Raw genomic sequence first — 6,865 nt, 5'->3', positions numbered from 1 at the left:
GGATAGCTATGTACATGGTGATTTTCTGGTTCTATTTGCATGGAATACTTTCTAACCTTGATCTGTATTTTCCAATAATAATTATTACTATTGAATGATTAGCATTTATTCATATCATTTGCTTGATTTTATGATGTTTCCTCATATCTATTTTGATAAGTAAATATTATGTTAGCAATAAAAAAGGAAAAAAGGAAAATATAACTATGTCATTGTCCCTTTCTTCCCTCTGAGCCCTCCCATGTGCTCATTGTTCTTCTCACTGAAATTCATCACTCATGCTCTCATTTTCAATAATTTAATATTACACACACACACATACACACACACAGACTTTCTGCTTACTCTGTATAAAGTTATTTACATGATTTCAGGGATATTCACCTAGTGTTAGATAACATATTTGGGTGACTCTACCTTAAGAAAAACTATCTCTCCCATTCTCAAGCATTCCTATATGCCTTCAGTTCTTTCTCTAGTGTTTTGGCCCTGGCCTCTCCACTCAGATCATCACAAAAGAGGGGCAAAGACTCCAAGAGCCAGGAAACAAGACTCTGGCTCTGAGATAGTTTCTTTTAGAAATGTCTAAGAGGACAATGGCATAGCTGCCAAAACAAGACTTAAACAAGGAAACCTCAGTAAACCTGCTAACAGAAAAAGGAAAATCTCATAACACCATTTCAATTGACTTGATGAACCTAAGAAGATGGGGGAACTATAGTTCTCTATAATGCATATGAAAATAAATAAAAATAAAAATANAATGACTTCATAGTCACCTACATAGATTTAGAGCTAAGNACACCTTCTGTCTTTGGAACTACATCNCCACTGAGAAGGTAGAAGTTAAGAATAGATTTCAGAAAGAGATCTCTAAGTATTGCATTCTCACCTGTATGAAAATTATGGCCTAGTATGAAACTCCAGTATGAAACTCCATTTTGCTTTGCAGTACTAGTCACAGTGGTAAAATGTAAAGACTGGAAAAGCCATCTAGCTAAATTTTATCATATTTTACCTATGAAAAGGATCAATAAAAGCAAGCTGGAATTTGATTTTTGAATTTTCTTTTATGAATAGCTTGCCTTCTTACTTTATGTTTCAAAAGAAACCCACAAATTTTCTATAAATTCAGGAAAAGAGCACAGAAATGCCCCACTTGATATTTATTATCCCTTTATAAAGTATCACTTCCTCAGTTTTCTAATTTTTGACTATCAGTACATTCTCTTTAATAAAAACAAGATGTTTCTATAACTGTACTCTTTTCCATAAAACAATGAATACCTATGNGTATTTGAATTAAACTTCAGACTTTTCAGTAGTGTTTCTGTAGTTTGGTTTTTCATTTAATCCTTATGTTTCATGTGGATCTGCAACAATTCAGAATCATAAAAAAACCCTAAAATGGAAAAGCCAATATGGAAGAGAAAGTAGAGATAGGTAACATAATACATGTCGTATAATAGTGAATAAGAACTTCGGAAAATGGAATGATTTTTCAAAACATTTCAACACTAATTATGTTTTGTTTATTTGATAGCTTATAAGAGCTCTTTTCAGAATACTTTGTGTCTAACCTAAGTACTGTTAAAAATGTATTGTTACAAAATCATTTTTGAGGAGACATTTTAAACAAGGTATTGGCATCAGTTTGTGGAAAATAAAAATCATAGTCTGTATTTTTAGAAGTACTTATTTCTCATGGGTTTCTAAACCCCAATTTTTATCCTTTATTGAATAATTAGTGTTGCTTAAAAGTCTCAAAAGTAGTGAATAGTCAGATGTTTATAACATTAAATTATGCTGGCAGCTATGCAATTGGTGGATCACAGAGGATTTTTACATTGATAAAATAGATGAACATAGAGGCCAGTCTCTTTAAGAACAAATAGAATTATTCACCTTTATGCTTTACTTATGTTTATTGACAAATTAACAGCATTACTGCATGATTGTCTGGTGGAAGCTCACACCATCTTGGGCATCAGGTTCTTCCCAGATAAAGACATAGAGAGGAGTATCTGAGTGAGTACACTTTCCATTTGGAGTATCTGAGTGCACTTTCCATTTTGACTACTTAATTCTTTTATTCATAGAGACTGAAGAAATGACCATCTAGAGACTGACTCACCTGGAGATCCAACCCATTTACAATCACTAAATCCAGACACTGTTGTGGATGTCAACAAGTGCTTGCTAACAGGAGCCTGATATAGCTGTCTCCTGAGAGGCTCTGCCAGTGCCTGACAAATACAGAAGTAGATGTTCACAGCCATCTACTGGACTGAGCATATGGTCCCCAATAAAGGATCTAGAGAAAGTACCTAAGGAACTGAAGGGGTTTGCAGCCCTATAGGAGTAACAAAAATATGAACTAACCAGTACCCCCAGAGCTTGCAGGGACTAAACCACCAACCAAAGAGCACACATGGTGGGACTCATGACTCCAGCAGCATCTGCAGCAGAGGATGGCCTAGTCGGTCATCAATGGGAGGAGAGAACCTTTGTCCTATGAAGGCTCTATGCTCCAATGTAGGGGAATGCCAGAGCCAGGAAGCAGGAGTGGGTGGGTTGGTGAGCAAGGGAAAGGGGAAGGGGATAAAAGCAGGGTGTTTTTCAGAGGGGAAAAGGGGATGATAACATTTGAAATGTAAATAAAGAATATATACAATAAAAAAATTCTTTTATTTGGCTCTCTGCTCCTCCCTGTTCCAGAGACAGCTGCATCTTCCTGTGCAGGGCCAGCCTTGTCCCGTAAACAAAATGGTGAAGGTCTGTTTGAACGGATTTGGCCATTATTTGGCGCCTGGTTACCAGGGCTGCCTTCTGCTCTCCACATGGCAAAGTGGAGGTTGTCGCCATCAACAACCCCTTCATTGACCTCAGCTACATGGTCTACATGTTCCAGTATGACTCCACCCATGCCAAATTCAATGGCATAGTCAAGGCCAAGAATGGGAAGCCTGTCATCAACGGGAAGCCCATCACCCTCTTCCAAGAGTGAGATCCCGTTAACTTCAAATGGCGTTATGCTGTTGCTGAGTATGTCTTGGAGTCTACTGGTATCTTCACCACCATGGAGAAGGCCCGGGCCCACCTGAAGGGTGGAGTCAATAGGGTCATCATCTCTGCTCCTTCTGCCAATGCCTCCATGTTTGTGATGAATGTGAACCATGAGAAATATGACAGCTCAATCAAGATTGTCAGCAATGCATCCTGCACCACCAACTGCTTAGCTCCCATAGCCAAGGTCATCCATGACAACTTTGGCATCGTGGAAGGGCTCATGACCATGATCCATTCCATCACTGCCACTCAGAAGACTGTGGATGGCCCCTCTGGAAAGCTGTGGCATGATGGCCGTGGGGCTGTCCAGAACATCATCCCTGCATCCACTGGTGCTGCCAAGGCTGTGAGCAAGGTCATCCCAGAGCTGAACAGGAAGCTCATTGGCATGGGCTTCCGTGTTCCTACCCCCAATGTGTCTGTTGTGGATCTGACATGCCCCCTGGAGAAGCCTGCTAAGTATGAAGACATCGAGATGATCATGAAGCAGGCATCTATGGGCCCACTGAAGGGCATCCTGGGCTACATTGAGGACCAGGTTGTCTTCTGTGACTTCAACAGCAACTCCCACTCTTCCACCTTTGATGCTGAGGCTGGCCTTGCTATCAATGACAACTTTGTAAAGTTCATTTCCTGGTATGACAAAGAATATGGCTACAGCAACAGGGTGGTGGACCTCATGGCCTACATGGTCTCCAAGGAGTAAGAAACCCTGGACCCCAGGAAGGACACTGAGAGCAAGAGAGAGGCCCTTGGTTGTTGAGGAGTCCCTATCCCAACTCGGCCCCCAACCCTGAGCATCTCCCTCACAATTTTCATTCTAGACCACCATAATAACAGGAAGAGCCTAGGGAGCCCTCCCTACTCTATTGAATACCATTAATAAAGGTCACTGCACCCAAAAATATTTTGTTCATCTCAAAAATATTAAAGAGATGAGCATTATTTACATTTACCGAGAAAATGACATTTTCTCCAGTTACATGCATAACGAAGCCAGAATTTCAAAACCAATATTTAGAAATTAAACCCTCAAATTATTTAATATTATGATAATAGTAGAGTAATGAAAAACATGGCCAGTCATTCTTGATGTGTACAAAAACTACTAAGTATTCGGTTGAAATGGATTTTGAGTTTGTTGGAACCTCAATCACTGCTTCTGTTTCAACTGTCAGCATTCGAGTTACGGTGATGTCCTAAAGGGATACGAAATACTAAAACGTTGTTGCTTAGGGTAGAAAGTACAGAACTCAAACGAACTTGAGGAAATCCCTGAAACTGCTAAAACTCTCTCCAAACCAACAATGTATAAATGGCAGATTGTGTGGGTGACTCTCAGAGAAGACAAGCTGCAAAACAGACTGACCGCGTTCAGCAGGCTGCGCTGGTTTGGGGGGCTGTCGTCAGTTTTACTGGGGAGGGTTAGGGTGATTCACGTCTCATTGAATCGTTTCTGCTCTTGTAAGTAACCCCTCACCCATATTCCTGTAGGCAACTGGGATAAAACCTTGTGTTTCAATGGGTTGGACTTTGGTGGCGACTATAGTTGAGTCATTTCTTTGGTACCCATATAAGATGAGAAAATATGTGTGTTTTGTCTCCCTAGGAAACCTCTGACACATGACAGACAATATCTCTATATTTATTTTCACTTCTAATAGCTATGATCATCTGTGTCGAAGAGGACGACTTGCCTCTGTATCAATTCTTGATTGTACTGTGTTTCCAGACCCCACCTTTAGCTGTAGTCCACTTCTTAAGCCCCACCCCCTCCCCCCTTCCCTTCTCTCTCTTCCTTAGATCTCTTCATTTGTATCTTCTTAAATTCTTTCCCTCCTCTTTAGCTGTTTGCACCATAAGAACTTTCTGGAAGTCATTGGTTTCCTAGAAGTTCATGCCTTTTGTGTCTTCTCTGTCAATATCAAAGGCCATAATATAAAAGACAAGGGTGCATGTGTTATATATGTGGTAGAACACCGATCCAGGGCTTTTCAGTTCAAAATGACATCATTTCCGTTTCTTATAATGCATTGCATCCAGGACTCTTCACCTGACCATCTGCGAATGTTTTACCAAAGTTCTAGGTCTATAGACTATGTGCCATCTTCCTAAAGTTTTCTAAACTCAACTGATACCAAATATTAATTAATATAGCTTGAATTTAATCATACTTGTTGTCTGGATTGTCACTGTCACTATAATCACAATATTCTTAATAATAAGTATGCCATTATATTATCTTTTCCTGTATAATAAAATTATATTAGTTTTCTATATTTTTAGGCCAAAACAATTCTTTGTCCTAGCTAATTGTAATTGTAATGTTAATGAACTTAATTATAAATATCAACCATATTATGGATTTTATATTGTGGTATTCAGATAATGTGACTTCATTTAAAACTCAGTCATTTCTACACTTAATACATTACCAAAATCTATAAATAATTTATTTACTACAAAAGTACACCAAAGTTACTATATATATTTATATTAAGTTTAAATTTTTGCTGTGTTAGTAAACTATTTCAAATGTCTTGGCCTAGATCAATATTTGTAATGATTCATCCTTTTGATCAAATAGTGACTCTGCCTGAAGATGTCAGATAATTACAAAGATGACCTATACTGACAACGTTTTACAACTTTCTAGCCTAAGTTCTTTGTTTCCTTTTTCTTCCCTCAACAGTTTAATGACTTCCTCTAAGATCTTCTATAGAGCTCAGAGCTCCTGGGGTTTCTTTCATGATCAGTCACTTTCACAGGTTGTCCCTATCATTTGCTTTTAGACAAAGAAACCTTGTGGCTCTATTCAGTAAAACTGTGTTTTGTCTAGATAATTTAGAATTCTGGCACATTTTCTCATACTTTTTCTTAAAGAAAGGTTTGTCCTACACATCTGTATATAAATTGTTTATAACTACAGCAGTAAAAGATGATACATGATACCCTTTATTATTCTGTTAAGTGCTGGGGAGGGAATCAAAGGAGAATCTTTCATAAAAATATTAAGATTAGAAATGCATGATATTCTTCTGATCCTGCCCCTTAGGAATATGGCATTTAAAGTAAGGAAGGAAAGATGATAACATCTTCATGATACTCACAATGCATCTTGAAGTTCATGGCAATACTAATATACAAAGAACACTTTGTAGATGAAGTAATGAGTTTTATTTAGAACAATTGATTTTTAAAATATTTCCAATTAACAGACAATTGTACCAATATGGTAATTTTTTTCTTTAGAGTTAGTAATAGTTAATATTTCCATATGGAGTCTATTAAAGACAGAGGCTGTTGTTTTATTTTTAATGCTAACTATAGATCCTTTGTCTTGTAAAACCACATTAAACCTGTGAATCATTTCTTTCGAAGTCTTCAAAACTACAGACAGTTTCCAATGCTATCTGCCTTGTATAAATTTGAAACTATTTTTCATGGTTAGTTAAGCATAGTTAATGCTTGAAAAACAAAATAAATAACCATGATAATATCTTTTTTGTTTATTAACTTAAATCTAATATTCTTACATGTTTTATGCATTTGAAGTTGTTTTTGAATCTCCAAAGATTCATTTGATTTACAAGGCAGACCCTGATGGCTCACTGCTACTGTTCTTAAGACTTTGTGCTAGGAAGTAAAAGCATTAAAGCATTTAACTGAAACTCTTTTATCTTATAGTTACATTCAGGTTAGATAAACATATTTTTCAAATAGTGTGATATCCAGTAACTACAATAATTCAGAAGACCTGACATTTCTATCTGTTTAAAATCTGTAAAGAAGCATT

General features: G+C 37.3%; 1 pseudogene; it reads left to right on the top strand.

The window, feature by feature from the left end:
• The first annotated feature begins 2,766 nt into the window (after positions 1-2,766).
• LOC110320310 lies at positions 2,767-3,775 on the top strand (annotated as a pseudogene).
• Positions 3,776-6,865: the final 3,090 nt, after the last annotated feature.

The sequence above is a fragment of the Mus pahari genome, chromosome 4 (genome assembly GCF_900095145.1).
Source record: "Mus pahari chromosome 4, PAHARI_EIJ_v1.1, whole genome shotgun sequence".
NCBI lineage: Eukaryota > Metazoa > Chordata > Mammalia > Rodentia > Muridae > Mus > Mus pahari.
Note: the sequence above shows the minus strand (reverse complement) of the source record. Positions and strands in the feature narration are given on the sequence as shown.